Source organism: Lithobates pipiens, unplaced genomic scaffold (assembly GCF_037356315.1).
Source record: "Lithobates pipiens isolate NorthernLeopardFrog02 unplaced genomic scaffold, aLitPip1_a1.2 Scaffold_35, whole genome shotgun sequence".
NCBI classification, from domain to species: domain Eukaryota; kingdom Metazoa; phylum Chordata; class Amphibia; order Anura; family Ranidae; genus Lithobates; species Lithobates pipiens.
This window is the reverse complement of record NW_027507811.1, coordinates 10,814,507-10,837,589: the sequence shown is the minus strand read 5'-3', so window position 1 is coordinate 10,837,589 and position 23,083 is coordinate 10,814,507. Positions and strand designations below refer to the sequence as shown.

Genomic DNA, 23,083 nt, shown 5'->3' with positions numbered 1-23,083 from the left:
CTTACAAACGGAAGGAGACAACAGGAAGTGAGAGGAAATCTACCCCGAGGAAGGGAAATTCACTCCTGTAAGAATTAATATGGGAAAAAGGTGTCTCTTCCACCGATTTATCACCAATCCTTGTTTCCCTAAAAACACCAAATTTTCAACATCCAATTGTCATTGGGACAGAAAGTGAGGTGAAATCTTCTGAATAGGGGCACAGAAAGCAAAACAAATGTTACAGGGGTGATGATAACCCTTCCTTATGCTTTCCAAAAAGCTTAAAAAATGGGATTTTTATATACAGCTTACCTGTAAAATCCTTTTCTTGAGAGTACATCACGGGACACAGGAGCTTCATTACATAGTGGGTTATATAGGCACCTCTGGTGATTGGACACTGGTTGACCCCAATTAAGGAGAATTCCTCCCCTATATAACCCCTCCCATCTGGGAGGCACCTCAGTTTTGTAGCAAAGCAATAAGAAACCACGTAAAACCCAAGAGGGGCGGGAGCCCTGTGTCCCGTGATGTACTCTCAAGAAAAGGATTTTACAGGTAAGCTGTATATAAAAATCCCATTTTCTTGATCATACATCACGGGACACAGGAGCTTCATTACATAGTGGGATGTCCCATAGCAATGCTCAGATTCAGGGGAGGGAGACACAGATCATAAATATAGACCGCCAGGGACCGGAGGACCAAACTGCAGCCTGCAGTACACTGCGCCCGAAGGCAATATCCTCTTGCCCTCTGACATCCACCTGATAGAATCTGGTGAATGTGTGGACTGATGACCAAGTCGCAGCCTTACAGATCTGAGCCAGGGAGGCCTGGTGATGCACTGCCCAAGAAGCACTAACAGCCCTAGTAGAGTGCGCTTTCACCCGAAAAGGAGGAATCTTCCCCTTTAAACCATAGGCCTGACAAAATAACTTGTCTGATCCACCTTGAGAGAGTGGATTTTGACGCCGCCTGGCCCTTTCTAGGGCCTTCCGGCAGAATAAATAAACAATCAGTTTTCCTTATCTGAGTAGTTGCGTGAAGATAAATACTGATTGCTCTAACCACATCTAAAGTGTGTAAAGATTCTTCTTCTGTGGACTGAGGGTCCGGAAAAAAGGATGGTAGGATTACATCCTGATTCAAATGGAAACCCGAAACCACCTTAGGCAGAAAGGACCTGTTGGGACGCATGACCACCCGGTCCTTATGGATAATTAAATACGGCTCCTTGCTGGAAAGAGCTGCCAACTCTGATACTCTTCTAGCCGTAGATATGGCTACTAAGAAGACCAGCTTTTTAGTCAGGAGAGCTAAAGAAGCCAGATGCAAAGGTTCAAATGGTTGCCCCTGTAAGGCCGAGAGAACCAAATTCAGATCCCATGAGCATACCGGAGGTTTAAAGAGGAAGTAAACCCTGATGAGTTTACTTCCTCTTTTTTTCCCTGCAAAGGTAAAGCATAATGGACTACTATGCATCGCATAGTAGCCCATTATGTGTCACTTACCTAACACAGGAGCCAGCGAAGTCGCTGCTGTCCCCTGTAGTCCGCCGCATCCATCTTGCTGGTGGCATCTCGCAGCTCCGCCGAATGACAGCGGCGAAGCCGCGATGACGTCACTCCCGTGCATGCGCACGGGAGTCGCGTCTCGCAGCTCCGCCGCTGTCATTCGGTGAAGCCGCAATGACGTCACTCCCGCGCATGCGCACGGGAGTCGACAAATGCAGCAGCTCCATTCTTGGAACTTCCGCGTTTAGTGCGCCTGCGCGCCGCTGTCTACGGCGCATGCGCCGTAGACAGCGATGCCCATTTTCAGGCAAATATCTCCTAAACCATATAGGTTTAGGAGATATTGCTTGGACCTACAGGTAAGCCTTAATCTAGGCTTACCTGTAGGTCAAAGTGGTTTGTAAGGGTTTACAACCACTTTAACTGGCGGTTTTGTCCGCATAGCCCCCTGGATAAAAGCCCGTACTAGGGAATGTGATGCAAGCGGTTTTTGAAAAAATACCGACAGGGCCGAAATCTGCACCTTGATAGTGCTTATGGCCAAATTCATTTCTAGGCCTGACTGGAGAAAGGCCAAGATTCTGTTAATGACATACTTTCTAGGATGCCATTTCCTGAGTTCACACCAGGAAACATATGTCCTCCAGATCTTGTAATAAACAAGTCTGGAGGCCGGCTTTCTGGCATTGACCAGAGTAGAAAGGACTGGCCCCGAAAGGCCACGGTCTCTCAGAATGTGGGTCTCAGCAGCCAGACCGTCAAATTCAGACTGCGTAAAGCAGGATGGAAGATTGGACCCTGTGAGAGCAGATCTGGCCGGAGAGGGAGGGTCCATGGCCTGCCTACTGCCAACTTCATGATTTCTGCGTACCATGGTCGCCTGGGCCAAGCCGAGGCCACCAAAAGGACCGACTTTGTCTCCCTCTTGACCCTTCCCAGGAACCGCGACAGAAGCGGGCTCGGGGGGAAGGCATAGATCAGATTGTACTGATCCCAGGGAACTGTCAGAGCATCTGACCCCTGAGCAAGTGCATCTCTTGTCCTTGACACAAACTTGTCCAGCTTCCTGTTGAACCTGGAAGCAAACAGATCTATGTCTGGAGTACCCCACTTGTGACATATGTTCTGAAACACGTCGGGGTGCAGAGCCCATTCTCCTGGGCACAACTGCTGGCGGCTGAGAAAATCCGCCTGCCAATTATCCACTCCTGGGATGAAGACTGCAGAAAGACATGGAACATGCTTCTCTGCCCAGACAAGTATGCGATTCACCTCTTTTTGGGCCACCAGACTTCTGGTACCGCCCTGGTGATTGATATAAGCCACTGCGGTGGCATTGTCGGACTGAACCCGAACGCGTGATTGCATTTTTTTGTTATCTAATCACGATTTATTTTATTGTTGATTATATTTATGCACATGTGTTTATAATTTTCACGTTGTGTAGTTTTGGTTATCATAGCACACTGCTATCTAACAGTGTGTAGTTTTTGTAGCGCCACAAGGTGTTTTTTGCATTGTAAGTGGTAGGTTTGCTTTTTTCACCTTCTGAGAGATATATTCAATTTTTTAAGTGGCAGCTGGGGGGAGGGGGAGTTTGAGCGCTGGGATGATATACTAATCGGGAGGTCATTGATAGTGTATCTTGAGGTTTTACAAAGCAGAGGTACTAGTACAAGTGCAATCACTGTTGTGCTTAAAGTCTCACAATAATATATATGCTTAAATTGCACAACCTGATGCTGAGTAGGTGTCTAAGGTTTGCCTGGATCCAATCCCCACGGATGCTTACTGCCCACAGCTCCTGTGTCTCCAATTACAGCCCCCTGATGCTCTGGGCTTTTAAAACTGCCGCCTGGCGCCTGCGCAGTACAGCGCCGTGCATGCTGACGTGCACGGCTCGCAACCACACCCCCCCTCCTCCATTAGGCCGGGAGCGCGCCCGGCGCGCGTGCACGAGGACCGCGGAATCCAGGGGGGGAAGGAGAACCCAAAAACGGAGCTGCGTGGGACCCCTGAAGTATTTACCTTATTTGTGGCAGGGACTGCAATGGAGACGTGAGTTAGCTGGAGAATCAGGCTTTCACTGAGCATGTGTATTGAAAAGGCATGTAAGTATGCATCAGGCTGCTCTTACTCCCTCTAGTGGTGGAAACCAGGTAAGACATACAACTACTCACAATGAAGAAATCCATTCATATAATTAAATATACAGGATAACTTCCCTTACCTGTCCCCGCCGCAGGAATTGCTGAACCAGACAAATTCCAGCCTTCACCCATCACGGCGGGTATTGTTAGCCAACCTTCAGGTATATCTGGGGTTCCTTCTCGGAAGAACCTCCCACCTGGGCCATGTAGAAAGCTCTGCCAGAAACTTTTGTGCGCTCTGTATAAACAGTACACCAAGTCTGGTTTTCCCAGAGCCCAGTCTTCCAATGCAGAGGACTTACAGACAAAACCTCGCTTCTTCGGCTGACGAGGCCCGGGTACCATACCATCTTGGGAGTCAAATATCGGCCCGAGGTATGGATCCGGTTTATTGTAGCCCTTAGGCCCTCGCAGGAACCTTCATAGAGCTAAAGTTTTACGTGACCATCACCATAGACACTGGCGAAAAAACTGAGGTGCCTCCCAGATGGGAGGGGTTATATAGGGGAGGAATTCTCCTTAATTGGGGTCAACCAGTGTCCAATCACCAGAGGTGCCTATATAACCCACTATGTAATGAAGCTCCTGTGTCCCGTGATGTATGATCAAGAAAATGATTTTTTTGGCTGGAGCTACACTTACAAAATGTACCTGTTCCAAATTACGAACAGGTTCAACTTAAAGTGGATGTAAACCCGATTTTTTTTTATTTTTTATGTCATAATGTATAGTATAAGATTTCCTATCATTTGAACCCAGTCTTGCTACAAAGAGTTAATCCATCTCTGAGCAATCATCTTTTCTTGTTCAGTCAGATAAATCTTGACAAACAGAGAAAAACTTTGTCAAATCCTCCCCCTTGCTGTGAGTGACAGGTGATTTACATATCTTGTGCACTAGCCTAAGAGACATGCATTCTTTTTTAATTCCCTCCCACTCCTTTCTTCTGCTGCTCTGCCAGAATTGGATGTTCCCCACCTCAGCATAATTGGGCAAGCTGAAGTCACGTGGTTACTTTCCTGTCATTTCACTGGATGTTAGAGATCATAGCAGAAGAAGAAGAAGGACCAGACATTACATTACAGCCGCAAGCAGTTTTAAATGACTTTTATTCCTTTAGAAATGTAATTTTGTGCAGGGACTGTTCTAAACACGGGAAACATGTGCCACTTTACAGGCATACTATAGACACCCCCCAGGTACGATATTTAAAGGAATATTTTACTTTTATTTTTTTAATCATTAAAATCACTGCTCCCGAAAAAACGTCAGTTTTAAAAACTTTTGTTTGCATTGATACATGTCCCCTGGGGCAGGCCACGGGTCACCCAAACCCTTTTTAGGACAATAACTTGCATATTAGCCTTTAAAATTCGCACTTTTGATTTCTCGTGTTCGAGTCTCATAGACTTTAAAGGTGTTCGAGAGTTCGCGCAAACTTTTGGCATGTTCTGGATGTGAACCGGGGGGTGTTCGGCTCATCCCTAATCTCCACATAGACACTAATCCACACAATGGATAATGTTTCATATGCTGAAACAGCCATACTCTGTCTGGCAGCACGAGGCAATCTTTTGACAAGAAGCACGCAGAATATACACTGAAGTATCTGATGCCTGCAAGCTGAAACATATACATACACAGCCAGATAGAGGCTTAACTGATTCATACACATGTAAACATTCTGTGCATATATAATAGGATTTTTATATACAGCTTACCTCTAAAATCCTTTTCTTGAGAGTACATCACGGGACACAGGAGCTTCATTACATAGTGGGATGTCCCAAAGCAATGCTCAGTTTGAGGGGAGGGAGACACAGATCAGAATTATAGACCGCCAAGGACCAGAGGATCTAAACTGCAGCCTGCAGTACACTGCGCCCAAAGGTGATATTCTCTTGCCCTCTGACATCCACCTGATAGAATCTGGTGAATGTGTGGACTGATGACCAAGTCGCAGCCTTACAGATCTGAGCCAGGGAGGCCTGGTGATGCACTGCCCAAGAAGCACTTATAGCCCTCGTTGAGTGCGCTTTCACTTGAAAAGGAGGGATTTTCCCCTTTACACTATAGGCCTGAAAAATAACCTGTCTAATCCAGTGGATTTTGATGCCACCTGGCCCTTCCTAGGGCCTTAAGGCAAAATAAATAAGCAATCAGTCTTTCTTATCTGAGCAGTTGCCTGAAGATAGATACTGATTGCCCTAACCACATCCAAAGTGTGCAAAGATTCTTCTTCTGCAGACTGTGGGTCCGGAAAAAAGGATGGTAGGATTACATCTTGATTCAAATGGAATCCTGAAACCACCTTAGGCAGAAAGGACCTGTTGGGACGCATTACCACCCGGTCTTTATGGATAATTAGATAAGGTTCCTTGCTGGAGAGAGCTGCTAGTTCTGACACTCTTCTAGCCGAGGATATGGCTACCAAGAAAACCAATTTTTTAGTCAAAAGAACCAATGAAGCCTGATGCAAAGGTTCAAATGGTTGCCCCTGCAAAGCCGAGAGAACCAAATTCAGATCCCATGGGCATACCGGAGGCCTTAACCGCATAGCCCCCTGGATGAAAGCTCGCACAAGGGAATGTGATGCAAGTGGCTTCTGGAAAAACACTGACAAGGCCGAAATCTGCACCTTGATAGTGCTTACGGCCAAATTCATTTCTAGGCCTGACTGGAGGAAGGCCACGATCCTGCTAGCGACATACTTTCTAGGATGCCATCCCCTGGGTTCACACCAGGAAACATATGCCTTCCAGATTTTGTAGTAAATAAGCCTGGAGGCCGGCTTTCTGGCATTGACCAGAGTAGAAAGCACTGGCCCCGAAAGCCCACGATCTCTCAGAATATGGGTCTCAGCAGCCAAACTGTTAAACTCAGACTGTGTAAAGCAGGATGGTAAATTGGACCCTGTGAGAGTAGATCTGGCCGGAGAGGGAGGATCCATGGCCTGCCTACTGCCAACTTCATGATCTCTGCGTACCAAGGTCACCTGGGCCAAGCCGGCGCTACCAAAAGAACCGACTTTGTTTCCCTCTTGACTCTTCCCAGGAACCGTGACAGAAGTGGGTATGGTGGGAAGGCATAAATTAGATTGTACTGATCCCAGGGAACTGTCAGAGCATCTGACCCCTGAGCAAGTGCATCTCTTGTCCTTGACACGAATTTGTCCAGCTTTCTGTTGAATCTAGACGCAAACAGATCCATTTCTCCCTGCGAGCACGTCTCCTCCAACACTGCTCCCCAGCCTGTTAGGTTTGCCAAGAGAGGGTCTAGAAAATTTGTGAAGACTCAAGGAGCCGTAGCAAGACCGAACGGCAAGGCCACAAATTGAAAATGGCGCTGATCTACCGCGCACCTTAGATACTTTTGGTGTGCGAAAAAAATTGGCACATGAAGATATGCATCCTTGATATCTATCGATGCCATAAACTCTCCCCCTTGCAGGGAGGAGACCACAGAGCGTATTGACTGCATTCGGAAAGACCAGTTGCGCAAAAACAGGTTCAGATCCTTCAGATCCAGGATAGGTCTGACACCTCCATTTGGCTTTGGAACGGTGAAGAGATTCGAGTAAAAGCCTGAACCCTGTTCTTTTGGGTCCACTTCCACTATCACCCCCTGAGATAGTAAGTGATCTAAGGCCAGAAATAGCGGTCTTAGCTTTTTGCCTTATTGGATCCTTGACCTTAGGAAGCGAAAAGGTGGAATCTCCTGAAACTCTAGCTTGTAGCCCAGAGATACCGAGGAGGTTACCTACTTGTCCCAGATCTCTTCCCGCCAGGCTTCTGCAAACTGCAGGAGCCTTCCCCCCACTCTGCCGAGCGGGGGCTCTCCTTCACAAGGTAGCTTTTGGGCTCTGCTTGGCAGGCTTTCGCCCCCAAGTCTTTTTCTGCCCCTGGGCATGGCCTTGAGCCTTTCCTGTAGAGGGAGGTTGGGAAGGCCATCGCCACTGCTTAGAGCTTGATGCTCCGGGAGAAAGAGAACGCCTAAATGATGGACGTTTGCTCTTTTTGATTGGAAGGAGAGTAGATTTACCCCCTAAAATTTTTGGACGAATTTGTCTAATTCCTCTCCAAATAAGCATTCCCCTTTAAATGGGAACCCAATCAAATACTTCTTACATGATAGCTCAGCTGCCCAATTTTTTAGCCATAGGGCCCTTCGCATGTGAACCAACAGGAGAGACAAACGAGACGCTTGTTGGACAGAATCCAAAATCGCATCAATCATAAATCACAGAATTTGAGGTATTTCTGCATAATTCTCAACTTCCTCACTGGGAAGGAGGCCAAGCATCTGCTTAACTTGTTCCTTGAGGAACTTACACAACCCCACAGAAAGCACTGGCCCCGAAAGCCCACGATCTCTCAGAATATGGGTCTCAGCAGCCAAACTGTTAAACTCAGACTGTGTAAAGCAGGATGGTAAATTGGACCCTGTGAGAGTAGATCTGGCCGGAGAGGGAGGATCCATGGCCTGCCTACTGCCAACTTCATGATCTCTGCGTACCAAGGTCACCTGGGCCAAGCCGGCGCTACCAAAAGAACCGACTTTGTTTCCCTCTTGACTCTTCCCAGGAACCGTGACAGAAGTGGGTATGGTGGGAAGGCATAAATTAGATTGTACTGATCCCAGGGAACTGTCAGAGCATCTGACCCCTGAGCAAGTGCATCTCTTGTCCTTGACACGAATTTGTCCAGCTTTCTGTTGAATCTAGACGCAAACAGATCTAAGTCTGGAGTGCCCCACCTGTGACATATGTTCCAAAATACGTCGGGTGTAGAGCCCATTCTCCTGGGCACAACTACTGGCGGCTCAGAAAATCCGCCTGCCAATTTTCCACTCCTGGAATGAAGACTGCAGAAATGCATGGAACATGCCTTTCTGCCCAAGCAAGTATGCGATTCACCTCTCTTTGTGCAACCAGACTCCTGGTGCCACCCTGGTGATTGATATAGGCCACTGCTGTGGCATTGTCGGACTGAACTCGAACAGGGAGACCCCGTAGTCTGTAAGACCAGTTTATGAGAGCCATACAAATTGCCCGGATCTCCAAAACATTTATGGCCAATAGCTTCTCGATCGCAGACCATTTCTCCCTGCGAGCACGTCTCCTCCAACACTGCTCCCCAGCCTGTCAGGCTGGCATCTGTAGTTATGATCTTCCATGGAAGAGGAAGACAAGTTTTGCCTTTCAGCAGATTCTTGGTTTGTAACCACCAAACGAGACTCTTGCGTGTCCCTGGGGATAGAGGCATAGGAAGATCCAAGGCCTGGGGCTTCCTGTTCCAAGCCGCAAGGATGCATCTTTGCAGAGGCCTTGAGTGAAACTGGGCGAATGGAACGGCCTCGAAGGTGGCAACCATTTTCCCTAACAGTCTCATACACAACCAAATGGGGGAAGATCTTCTGCCCAGAATTAGGCGCACCAGACCCCCTATAGCCATGGCTTTTGGCCTTGGTAGAAACACCCCGCCCTGAGCGGTGTCGATGACCATGCCCAGATACTCCAAGCTGGTAGCAGGCTGTAGGGATGACTTTACTAGGTTTATAATCCAACCTAGGCGTTCCAGGTGTTCTAGCGTTCTGGTAACACTGTGGTTTAGAAGCGCTACTGTTTTCTCTATGAGAAGTAAATCGTCTATATAAGCCATTACGGTTATACCCTGAGCTGTTAGGTTTGCCAAGAGAGGGTCTAGAAAATTTGTGAAGACTCAAGGAGCCGTAGCAAGACCGAACGGCAAGGCCACAAATTGAAAATGGCGCTGATCTACCCCGCACCTTAGATACTTTTGGTGTGCGAAAAAAATTGGCACATGAAGATATGCATCCTTGATATCTATCGATGCCATAAACTCTCCCCCTTGCAGGGAGGAGACCACAGAGCGTATTGACTGCATTCGGAAAGACCAGTTGCGCAAAAACAGGTTCAGATCCTTCAGATCCAGGATAGGTCTGACACCTCCATTTGGCTTTGGAACGGTGAAGAGATTCGAGTAAAAGCCTGAACCCTGTTCTTTTGGGTCCACTTCCACTATCACCCCCTGAGATAGTAAGTGATCTAAGGCCAGAAATAGCGGTCTTAGCTTTTTGCTTTATTGGATCCTTGACCTTAGGAAGCGAAAAGGTGGAATCTCCTGAAACTCTAGCTTGTAGCCCAGAGATACAGAGGAGGTTACCTACTTGTCCCAGATCTCTTCCCGCCAGGCTTCTGCAAACTGCAGGAGCCTTCCCCCCACTCTGCCGAGCGGGGGCTCTCCTTCACAAGGTAGCTTTTGGGCTCTGCTTGGCAGGCTTTCGCCCCCAAGTCTTTTTCTGCCCCTGGGCATGGCCTTGAGCCTTTCCTGTAGAGGGAGGTTGGGAAGGCCATCGCCACTGCTTAGAGCTTGATGCTCCGGGAGAAAGAGAACGCCTAAATGATGGACGTTTGCTCTTTTTGATTGGAAGGAGAGTAGATTTACCCCCTAAAATTTTTGGACGAATTTGTCTAATTCCTCTCCAAATAAGCATTCCCCTTTAAATGGGAACCCAATCAAATACTTCTTACATGATAGCTCAGCTGCCCAATTTTTTAGCCATAGGGCCCTTCGCATGTGAACCAACAGGAGAGACAAACGAGACGCTTGTTGGACAGAATCCAAAATCGCATCAATCATAAATCACAGAATTTGAGGTATTTCTGCATAATTCTCCACTTCCTCACTGGAAAGAAGGCCAAGCATCTGCTTAACTTGTTCCTTGAGGAACATACACAACCCCACAGCTGCAATTGTAGGTTGCCCTACAGCGCCAGTCATGGAAAAGGAGGCTTTCAATTAAGTTTCCAGCTTCTTATCAGTTGAATCCTAAATACCTGAGCATTATCCAAAGGACAGGTCAGGTTTCTATTCACACAAGAAACAGCCGCATCGACTGATGGGACCCCCCATTTCTTGATGAAACTTTCCTCCAGAGGATAAAGCATAGAAAACCTTTTAGGAGGAGCAAACAGTTTATTGGGATGTCCCCAATCCTCATACAACAATGTATCCATTAAGGGATGAATTGGAAAGGAAAAGGCAGTCTGTGGGATTTTCCTGACCCCCAGGGAAGAAGCAGAGGATGTGGCGACCTCAGCAGCGGGCATTCTGAATGTGGTACGCACCAATTCAGTATAATATTGAACCTGTTTTCTGAGTGCCTGGGAGAAGGGGACTCTCTCCTCTTCCTCTGATTCATCCGACTGCTCTTGATCCCAATCCCATGATAGGGATCTCTCCTCATTGTCAGAGGTGTCATCTGAAAGAGGAATCTCAGCAGAGGGAGGGAATCTACCCCTTTTTCTGCTATCTTTTAGGGAAGCTAAAATAAAATTCATGATTCTCCCTTCAAAACTCTCCAATGTAGCCTTAAGGGAGTCTTCAATGACATATACCGGGGCTGAAACATTAGGAGAGGCTGCAAAACCTGACAGGGGCACTGACTCATCTTGTGAGGCTGGCTCCAGTCTTGCAGGGGGGGATGGTGATCTACAGGCAATTTTAAAACCCCTAGACCTAGGCGGTGATTTACCAGTGCCCTTGTTACCTCCCCCTGAGATCCTCTTACGAGGAGACATAGTCCTAAGCTACAAAGCAGAGGTACTAGTACAAAAGTGCAATCACTGTTGTGCTCCAAATCTCACAATAAATATATATGCTTAAACTGCATAACCTGATGCTGAGTATTTGTCTTAGGTTTGCCTGGATCCAATCCCTTAGGATGCTTACTGCCCACAGCTCCTGTGTCTTCCACTAACAGCCCCCTAGCACTCTGGGCTTTTTAAAACGGCCGCTTGGCGCCTGCGCAGTACAGCGCCGTGCACGCCGACGTGCACGGCTCGCAACCACACCCCCCTCCATTAACATGGGAGTGCGCTCACGGCGGGCAGAGTTGTGCCAACCTTCAGGATTTTTAGGGTTCCTTCTCAGAGGAACCTCTTACCTGGACCTTGTAAAAGACTCTGCCAGAAACTTTCGTACCACTATGTAAATAGTATTCCAAGTCTGGTTTTCCCAGAGCCCAGTCTTCCAATAAGAGAGGACTTACAGGCAAAACCTTGTTTCTTCGGATGACGAGGCCCAGGTACCATACCATCTTGGGAGTCAAAATATCGGCCCGAGATATGGATCCGGTTATCATAGCCCTTAGACCCCCGCAGGGACCTGCACAGAGCTTTCTTCATAGCAAATGTTTTACGTGACCAACCACCTTAGACACTGGCGAAAAAACTGAGGTGCCTCCCATATGGGAGGGGTTATATAGGGGAGGAATTCTCCTTAATTGGGGGTTATCCAGTGTCCAATCACCAGAGGTGCCTATATAACCCACTATGTAATGATCAAGAAATATATATATATATATATATATATGAATTACATCTCTCTATACTGTTTAGAGCGCTGGGATATGGACAGCTGCAAAGCTAAGGAGTAATCATCATGTAATAAGCAACATCTCCCAACTAACCATTCCCCTCTTATGTTGGTTGACTCTCTATATATATTTTGTGCAGACTTCTCTTGCTGTTGTTGAAGGCTCTGATGAAGAGGACATCTCTGATATTAGCCTACTTTTTTGATCACTTGTCCTTGCATGGGCATGTCTGACTTTATTATTAAGTTTTTAAGTAAATATGTTGTATACCCATTGATAGGGAAATCCCAGAACTTAGGGGATTCCAATAACATGTTGACTGCTGAACCACATTCGAATATGTTGTATACCCGTTGATAGGGAAATCCCAGAACTTAGGGGATTCCAATAACATGTTGACTGCTGAACCACATTCAAAAAGATGTATCTAATATTCAAGCCTATAGTTTTAGCCATAGGCAGGGGAGCAAGCGTATACAGTACACATGGTGAAGTAATTGCTCTCTGAGGCTGGGAGCCTAAAAACATTTATACAATTCTAAAGGAGGGGGAGGGTACCTTGTGAGCCTCTCTGTAGGCCTCATCAATTTGTTGGTTATTTACATTCAAAAACAGATGGTCACTTCACACCTACACATCACTTCCAGGTTCTCTGGGAAAATGCCTTTTCATAGCTGGAGGTGTGAATGGCATTTGACCACAAACACAAGAACAGCTTACATACAGGGGCGGACTGACAGCCCATGGGGCCCCCGGGCAAAAGGAGAACATGGGGCCCCCTGTGTCTCCGCCCACGTTCAAGCTACATCCACACAAAGCCCCACCTACATATTGCACTGCCCACATTGCATGCGTTCAAATAATTTCTCTACACTATGTTCAAAATAAATGTTTATTATAGGTATTAAAGAAAAATAAAATGCACATTAAAGTGCAACAATGGTATGGGAGCAGGTGGCCACATCGTCTGATTGTTTCTAGGGTGACCAATGTAAGGAACATTCTTCTACTGACCACCAATGTAAGGAACATTCTTCTACTGACCATCAATGTAAGGAACATTCTTCTACTGACCATCAATGTAAGGAACATTCTTCTACTGACCATCAATGTAAGGAACATTCTTCTACTGACTATCAATGTAAGGAACATTCTTCTACTGACCACCAATGTAAGGAACATTCTTCTACTGACCATCAATGTAAGGAACATTCTTCTACTGACTATCAATGTAAGGAACATTCTTCTACTGACCACCAATGTAAGGAACATTCTTCTACTGACCATCAATGTAAGGAACATTCTTCTACTGACCATCAATGTAAGGAACATTCTTCTACTGACCACCAATGTAAGGAACATTCTTCCCACTGACCACCAATGTAAGGAACATTCTTCCCACTGACCATCAATGTAAGGAACATTCTTCCCACTGACCATCAATGTAAGGAACATTCTTCTACTGACTATCAATGTAAGGAACATTCTTCTACTGACCACCAATGTAAGGAACATTCTTCCCACTGACCACCAATGTAAGGAACATTCTTCTCACTGATCACCAATGTAAGGAACATTCTTCTCACTGATCACCAATGTAAGGAACATTCTTCCCACTGATCATCAATGTAAGGAACATTCTTCTCACTGATCACCAATGTAAGGAACATTCTTCTCACTGATCACCAATGTAAGGAACATTCTTCTCACTGATCACCAATGTAAGGAACATTCTTCCCACTGATCACCAATGTAAGGATCATTCTTCCCACTGATCACCAATGTAAGGATCATTCTTCAACTGACTATCAATGTAAGGAACATTCTTCTACTGACTACCAATGTAAGGAACATTCTTCTCACTGATCATCAATGTAAGGAACATTCTTCTCACTGATCACCAATGTAAGGAACATTCTTCTCACTGATCACCAATGTAAGGAACATTCTTCTCACTGATAGTGATGGCCGAACGGTTCGCCCGGCGGTCGTTTCGCGGCGAATTTCCGACTTTCGCCGTCCGCGGGTTCGAACGCCTTTTTCCGTCGTTCGCCCCGGCGGACTTACGTGTTTAATGTATACAAGAACTTTAACCTTTCGTGACACGTTTATCATGTGTTACAGGACAACCAATTGAGACATGACAGCTCATGGACACTTGGACATTCCCCCTAACCTATAAATACACCCGATCCGGTGGCCATTTTACATTCTTTCTTCTGTCACTGTAGGGAAAGGATCCTGTGTGGAGTAGGGACAGAGAAAACGCTAGCTATTTGGTACACAAAAGTTCTTTTCAGGACTGGTATAGGTGTTAGGTCAGCAGCCTGAGTTTCTTTTGTCAGTTTAGATAAAGGGACAGAGCGCTGTATGCTGCTATTTTAGGGACAGCTCAGCCAGATTAGTCTTTCTTCATCATCATCATCATCATCATCATTAGCTGTTACTATCAGGTCCACAAAAGAGCTGTTCCAGCTAATCGTTCCAGCCTACTCTTTTTTGCCAATTTGTATAGGGACAGGCAGGAAGCAGTGTGTCAGGCAGTGAGGATAATTTTAAAGACTTGCTGTTACTATTAGTTCCACAAAGGTTCTTTTCAGGACTGGTATCAGTGGTACGGTAATAGGCTTGTACACGTATAATATTCTTTCTTCCAAATATAGAAAGAATATTATACTTGACTGCTGCCCTTCTGCTGCAGTCTGCTAATCATTCACAACTCACTTGTTCCACAAAAGTTCTTATAAGGACTGGTAACTTGGTCTGTCTAGGGTGCTACGGTACATAGGCTTGGGTGCGGTACAGTCTGCTGTTCTGTAAGGACCGCTATCGGTCCACAATACATAGGGTTGCCGTGCACTACTGCTGACCGCTGCCCTATACTGCAGCAGTCCTTCATTGGTATAGGGACTGACGTACAGTCTGCTAATCACTAACACACAACCTGCTTGGTCCACAAAAGTTCTTATAAGGACTGGTAACTTGGTATAGGGTGCTACGGTACATAGGCCTGAGTGCGTTACAGTCTGCTGTTCTGTAAGGACCGCTATCGGTCCACAATACATAGGGTTGCCGTGCACTACTGCTGACCGCTGCCCTATACTGCAGCAGTCCTTCATTGGTATAGGGACTGACGTACAGTCTGCTAATCACTAACACACAACCTGCTTGGTCCACAAAAGTTCTTATAAGGACTGGTAACTTGGTATAGGGTGCTACGGTACATAGGCCTGAGTGCGTTACAGTCTGCTGTTCTGTAAGGACCGCTATCGGTCCACAATACATAGGGTTGCCGTGCACTACTGCTGACCGCTGCCCTATACTGCAGCAGTCCTTCATTGGTATAGGGACTGACGTACAGTCTGCTAATCACTAACACACAACCTGCTTGGTCCACAAAAGTTCTTATAAGGACTGGTAACTTGGTATAGGGTGCTACGGTACATAGGCCTGAGTGCGTTACAGTCTGCTGTTCTGTAAGGACCGCTATCGGTCCACAATACATAGGGTTGCCGTGCACTACTGCTGACCGCTGCCCTATACTGCAGCAGTCCTTCATTGGTATAGGGACTGACGTACAGTCTGCTAATCACTAACACACAACCTGCTTGGTCCACAAAAGTTCTTATAAGGACTGGTAACTTGGTATAGGGTGCTACGGTACATAGGCCTGAGTGCGTTACAGTCTGCTGTTCTGTAAGGACCGCTATCGGTCCACAATACATAGGGTTGCCGTGCACTACTGCTGACCGCTGCCCTATACTGCAGCAGTCCTTCATTGGTATAGGGACTGACGTACAGTCTGCTAATCACTAACACACAACCTGCTTGGTCCACAAAAGTTCTTATAAGGACTGGTAACTTGGTATAGGGTGCTACGGTACATAGGCCTGAGTGCGTTACAGTCTGCTGTTCTGTAAGGACCGCTATCGGTCCACAATACATAGGGTTGCCGTGCACTACTGCTGACCGCTGCCCTATACTGCAGCAGTCCTTCAGCGGTATAGGGACTGACGCACAGTCTGCTAAACACTAACACACAACCTGCTTGGTCCACAAAAGTTCTTATAAGGACTGGTAACTTGGTATAGGGTGCTACGGTACATAGGCCTGAGTGCGTTACAGTCTGCTGTTCTGTAAGGACCGCTATCGGTCCACAATACATAGGGTTGCCGTGCACTACTGCTGACCGCTGCCCTATACTGCAGCAGTCCTTCATTGGTATAGGGACTGACGTACAGTCTGCTAATCACTAACACACAACCTGCTTGGTCCACAAAAGTTCTTATAAGGACTGGTAACTTGGTATAGGGTGCTACGGTACATAGGCCTGAGTGCGTTACAGTCTGCTGTTCTGTAAGGACCGCTATCGGTCCACAATACATAGGGTTGCCGTGCACTACTGCTGACCGCTGCCCTATACTGCAGCAGTCCTTCAGCGGTATAGGGACTGACGCACAGTCTGCTAAACACTAACACACAACCTGCTTGGTCCACAAAAGTTCTTATAAGGACTGGTAACTTGGTATAGGGTGCTACGGTACATAGGCCTGAGTGCGTTACAGTCTGCTGTTCTGTAAGGACCGCTATCGGTCCACAATACATAGGGTTGCCGTGCACTACTGCTGACCGCTGCCCTATACTGCAGCAGTCCTTCATTGGTATAGGGACTGACGTACAGTCTGCTAATCACTAACACACAACCTGCTTGGTCCACAAAAGTTCTTATAAGGACTGGTAACTTGGTATAGGGTGCTACGGTACATAGGCCTGAGTGCGTTACAGTCTGCTGTTCTGTAAGGACCGCTATCGGTCCACAATACATAGGGTTGCCGTGCACTACTGCTGACCGCTGCCCTATACTGCAGCAGTCCTTCAGCGGTATAGGGACTGACGCACAGTCTGCTAAACACTAACACACAACCTGCTTGGTCCACAAAAGTTCTTATAAGGACTGGTAACTTGGTATAGGGTGCTACGGTACATAGGCCTGAGTGCGTTACAGTCTGCTGTTCTGTAAGGACCGCTATCGGTCCACAATACATAGGGTTGCCGTGCACTACTGCTGACCGCTGCCCTATACTGCAGCAGTCCTTCAGCGGTATAGGGACTGACGCACAGTCTGCTAAACACTAACACACAACCTGCTTGGTCCACAAAAGTTCTTATAAGGACTGGTAACTTGGTATAGGGTGCTACGGTACATAGGCCTGAGTGCGTTACAGTCTGCTGTTCTGTAAGGACCGCTATCGGTCCACAATACATAGGGTTGCCGTGCACTACTGCTGACCGCTGCCCTATACTGCAGCAGTCCTTCAGCGGTATAGGGACTGACGCACAGTCTGCTAAACACTAACACACAACCTGCTTGGTCCACAAAAGTTCTTATAAGGACTGGTAACTTGGTATAGGGTGCTACGGTACATAGGCCTGAGTGCGTTACAGTCTGCTGTTCTGTAAGGACCGCTATCGGTCCACAATACATAGGGTTGCCGTGCACTACTGCTGACCGCTGCCCTATACTGCAGCAGTCCTTCAGCGGTATAGGGACTGACGCACAGTCTGCTAAACACTAACACACAACCTGCTTGGTCCACAAAAGTTCTTATAAGGACTGGTAACTTGGTATAGGGTGCTACGGTACATAGGCCTGAGTGCGTTACAGTCTGCTGTTCTGTAAGGACCGCTATCGGTCCACAATACATAGGGTTGCCGTGCACTACTGCTGACCGCTGCCCTATACTGCAGCAGTCCTTCATTGGTATAGGGACTGACGTACAGTCTGCTAATCACTAACACACAACCTGCTTGGTCCACAAAAGTTTTTATAAGGACTGGTAACTTGGTATAGGGTGCTACGGTACATAGGCCTGAGTGCAGTACAGTCTGCTGTTCTGTAAGGACCGCTATCGGTCCACAATACATAGGGTTGACGTGCACTACTGCTGACCGCTGCCCTATACTGCAGCAGTCCTTCATTGGTATAGGGACTGACGTACAGTCTGCTAATCACTAACACACAACCTGCTTGGTCCACAAAAGTTCTTATAAGGACTGGTAACTTGGTATAGGGTGCTACGGTACATAGGCCTGAGTGCAGTACAGTCTGCTGTTCTGTAAGGACCGCTATCGGTCCACAATACATAGGGTTGACGTGCACTACTGCTGACCGCTGCCCTATACTGCAGCAGTCCTTCAGCGGTATAGGGACTAAGAGTTTTGTCACAGGGTGATTTAAAAAATGACAGGCAGAGGAAGAGGCAGGCCCTTCCGCAGGGGTGGTAGGGGTAGGGCAGGAGCAACAGCCTTGAGCCAAAGTGGGAAGTTGCAGAAGGTGCGTTCAATTACTTTAAAGGACGCACCAGACTTGGTTGAGTGGCTCACTCAGCCTTATTCTTCTGCACCCTCCTCATCCTCTCGATCTGCACCCTCTTCTTCACTCTCTGCTATGTGCACCCCCAAAGACACTACCACCAACAACACCACCACCACCACATACCTTCCGCTTGAGTGCAAATGGGGGCCTTCATGCTCCAGTGTTTTAATAGGGACCCCCGTATAAAAAGCATGAGGGTCAAGGACCAGTACTGGGTGGCAACGTACTTAGATCCCCGGTACAAACACAAAATGGCGGAAATGTTACCGCCGTCGCAGAGGGCTGTCAGAATGCAGCACTTCCAGGCCTTGCTTCGAGAAATGCTGCATTCTGCTTTTGCGTGCGCTGGCAGAGGAGCAATTCCCACTCCCAGAGAAGGATTTGCGGGTACCAATCCAACAGCGCCTGCAAGAAGAGGCCGGTTTGAAGATGTGTTGGTGACTTCGGATATGAGGTCATTCTTTCAGCCGACCCATCGACAGGTGTCATCCGGATCCAGCATCAGGGAACGCCTAGACCGTCAGGTGTCCGACTACATTGGGTTAACGGCCGATGTGGACGCTCTGAGGAGTGATGAACCCCTAGACTACTGGGTGGGCAGGCTTGACCTCTGGCCAGAGCTTGCCCAATTTGCAATCGAACTGTTGGCTTGCCCCTCATCCAGTGTCCTGTCCGAAAGGACGTTCAGCGCAGCAGGGGGGATTGTGACCGATAAGCGTACTCGCCTAGCTCACGACAGTGTTAACTACCTCACATTTCTAAAAATGAATGAGGCATGGATCTCGGAGGAATTCAACACATGTGATCAGTAGACCATGTATATGTCTATAAACAATTTTTGGAATCAAGCACACAGACCTTCTTAATTCATTTGGCTCACTTCCCTGACCCAAAAAAGCACACCGTACTATATGCCCCTACCCTCCTCTTTGAAGAGGTTGAGCGGTGTCATATTTCTACTGGGGCTGCTTATTATGAGGGGTTCCCACCATCCCTGTGCTGTGCTGACTTCCTCCTGGGTGTTCTTATTATGAGGGGCTCCCACCATCCCTGTGCTGTGCTGACTTCCTCCTGGGGGTTCTTATTATGAGGGGCTCCCACCATCCCTGTGCTGTGCTGACTTCCTCCTGGGGGTTCTTATTATGAGGGGATCACACCATCCCTGTGCTGTGCTGACTTCCTCCTGGGGCTGCTTACGGTGCTGCTGTCAGCGCTGTATGTCACGGAGCTGCTGTCAGCGCTGTATGTCACGGAGCTGCTGTCAGCGCTGTATGTCACGGAGCTGCTGTCAGCGCTGTATGTCACGGAGCTGCTGTCAGCGCTGTATGTCACGGAGCTGCTGTCAGCGCTGTATGTCACGGAGCTGCTGTCAGCGCTGTATGTCACGGAGCTGCTGTCAGCGCTGTATGTCACGGAGCTGCTGTCAGCGCTGTATGTCACGGTGCTGCTGTCAGCGCTGTATGTCACGGAGCTGCTGTCAGCGCTGTATGTCACGGAGCTGCTGTCAGTGCTGTATGTCACGGAGCTGCTGTCAGCGCTGTATGTCACGGAGCTGCTGTCAGCGCTGTATGTCACGGAGCTGCTGTCAGCGCTGTATGTCACGGTGCTGCTGTCAGCGCTGTATGTCACGGAGCTGCTGTCAGCGCTGTATGTCACGGAGCTGCTGTCAGTGCTGTATGTCACGGAGCTGCTGTCAGCGCTGTATGTCACGGAGCTGCTGTCAGCGCTGTATGTCACGGAGCTGCTGTCAGCGCTGTATGTCACGGTGCTGCTGTCAGCGCTGTATGTCACGGAGCTGCTGTCAGCGCTGTATGTCACGGAGCTGCTGTCAGTGCTGTATGTCACGGAGCTGCTGTCAGCGCTGTATGTCACGGAGCTGCTGTCAGCGCTGTATGTCACGGAGCTGCTGTCAGCGCTGTATGTCACGGTGCTGCTGTCAGCGCTGTATGTCACGGAGCTGCTGTCAGCGCTGTATGTCACGGAGCTGCTGTCAGCGCTGTATGTCACGGAGCTGCTGTCAGCGCTGTATGTCACGGAGCTGCTGTCAGCGCTGTATGTCACGGAGCTGCTGTCAGCGCTGTATGTCACGGTGCTGATGTCAGTGCTCTGTATTACGGTGCTGCTGTCAGTGCTCTGTATCTCCTGCACCCTCTTGTTTGCCTACCCTGGTCCCTGACCTTCCCTCTCCTCCATTGCCTTCATTAGCTCCATAGTCCTGAATTGTCAGAACAATTTCCCAAATAAAAAAAAAATGCTTGTAGTTATCGATCCCAAATTCACCTCATACATGTATTATGCTATTGTCCAGGTGGTGGGACTACGTGCTACCCCCTAATAATTACCCCGTGGCCGCAAATTCGACCTAAAGGTTTGCGAAATTCGCCTCCCATTGAAGTCAATGGAGCCCGCGGCGAACGGTCGTTTTCGCGAACGTTTGTGCCCGTTCGCGTTTCGCGTTCGCGAAACGTCCCGTCGGAAGTTCGTCCATCACTACTCACTGATCACCAATGTAAGGAACATTCTTCCCACTGATCACCAATGTAAGGATCATTCTTCCCACTGATCACCAATGTAAGGATCATTCTTCAACTGACTATCAATGTAAGGAACATTCTTCTACTGACTACCAATGTAAGGAACATTCTTCCCACTGATCACCAATGTAAGGAACATTCTTCCCACTGATCACCAATGTAAGGAACATTCTTCTCACTGATCACCAATGTAAGGAACATTCTTCAACTGACTATCAATGTAAGGAACATTCTTCTACTGACTACCAATGTAAGGAACATTCTTCCCACTGATCACCAATGTAAGGAACATTCTTCTCACTGATCACCAATGTAAGGAACATTCTTCAACTGACTATCAATGTAAGGAACATTCTTCCCACTGACCACCAATGTAAGGAACATTCTTCTACTGACTACCAATGTAAGGAACATTCTTCCCACTGATCACCAACGTAAGGAACATTCTTCCCACTGATCACCAATGTAAGGAACATTCTTCTCACTGATCACCAATGTAAGGAACATTCTTCCCACTGATCATCAATGTAAGGAACATTCTTCTCACTGATCACCAACGTAAGGAACATTCTTCTCACTGATCATCAATGTAAGGAACATTCTTCCCACTGATCACCAATGTAAGGGACATTCTTCTCACTGATCACCAATGTAAGGAACATTCTTCCCACTGATCACCAATGTAAGGAACATTCTTCCCACTGATCACCAATGTAAGGAACATTCTTCCCACTGACCACCAATGTAAGGAACATTCTTCTCACTGACCACCAATGTAAGGAACATTCTTCCCACTGACCACCAATGTACGGAACATTCTTCTCACTGATCACCAATGTAAGGAACATTCTTCTCACTGATCACCAATGTAAGGAACATTCTTCTCACTGATCACCAATGTAAGGAACATTCTTCTCACTGATCACCAATGTAAGGAACATTCTTCTCACTGATCACCAATGTAAGGAACATTCTTCTCACTGATCACCAATGTAAGGAACATTCTTCCCACTGATCACCAATCACCGCGCCAAAGATGCTGCTAGCTGGACTTTTTTTAGCGTCCAGCCAGTGCACCGCTCCAGTGTGAAAGCCATTGGGGCTTCACACTGGAGTGTGAGGAGCGGCTCTTTCAGGGCACTTTGCAGGTACTATTTTTAGTGTTATAGCGCCTGCAGAGCACACCAGTGTGAAAGGGGTCTTAGGGATAAGCATCCAGTGTATACATTTCAGTGATATATATATATATATATATATATATATATATATATATATATATATATATATATGGAATAACACTCACTTAGCCCAAGTTCACACTGACAGCGGGAATGAAAGTGTGCGAGTTCAGCTTAACTCGCACAATTTCAGAACCGCATGTCAGTATGTGTTTGGCAGTGATTTCAAAGACATCTGTGCGGGTTGCTGTACAGATGTCTATGGAAATCGCACCCAGAAGTCGCCCAAAGTAGTACAGAAACTACTTTTGGGAATCAGTGTGACTCTGCAAATGCAGCGTCACACTGATTCAGGTAGTGCCATTGCCAGCAATTTGCCATGCAATTTCACATGTTAAATCGCATGCCAAATTGCTCCAATGTGAACCGAGGCTAAGTGCTATTCCCTATATATAACACTGATATCTATACACTGAGTGGCATTCAGTGTAACAGATATCAGTGTGCACTAGTGAATAGCACCTGGTAAATAGGCACATTGCAAGAGGAAAGGAAAAAGAACACCCATTCATACTACAATAACTGTAACTGCTGTGCTGTCATTATCACACTGACCTGCTGCTGCGCACAATGCAGGTCAGTGTGTTCCACGAGGAGTTAACTCTGTGCCTGTGGGCTCTCTCCTCTATGTGCACTCTGCAGGCTCCATATCGACTGTCCCGTGCGGCAGTGATGTGTGTGGCCCCGCCCCCTCTGCTGAATTCCTCGGGGGGAGAGGTGGCCAAAGCGCCTGTCTCTGCAATGATCCCCGCACGGCTGACGTGACAGGGCTCCATGAACATCTATCTCATTCCCGGCCAGCTCGCTCCTCTTCTCTCCTATAGCTCTGCATGAGCAATTGCCAGTGCCAGCAAGGATGTGTGCACTGGTTCCTCTGGGCTATAGT

The 23,083-nt window shown here is 47.5% G+C and overlaps 1 protein-coding gene across 3 annotated transcripts in view; it reads left to right on the top strand.

The window, feature by feature from the left end:
• Positions 1-23,083, top strand: part of LOC143956085 (uncharacterized) — a 211,311-nt gene that overhangs the window by 161,300 nt on the left and 26,928 nt on the right. The gene's annotated exons all lie outside the window — the stretch shown is intronic.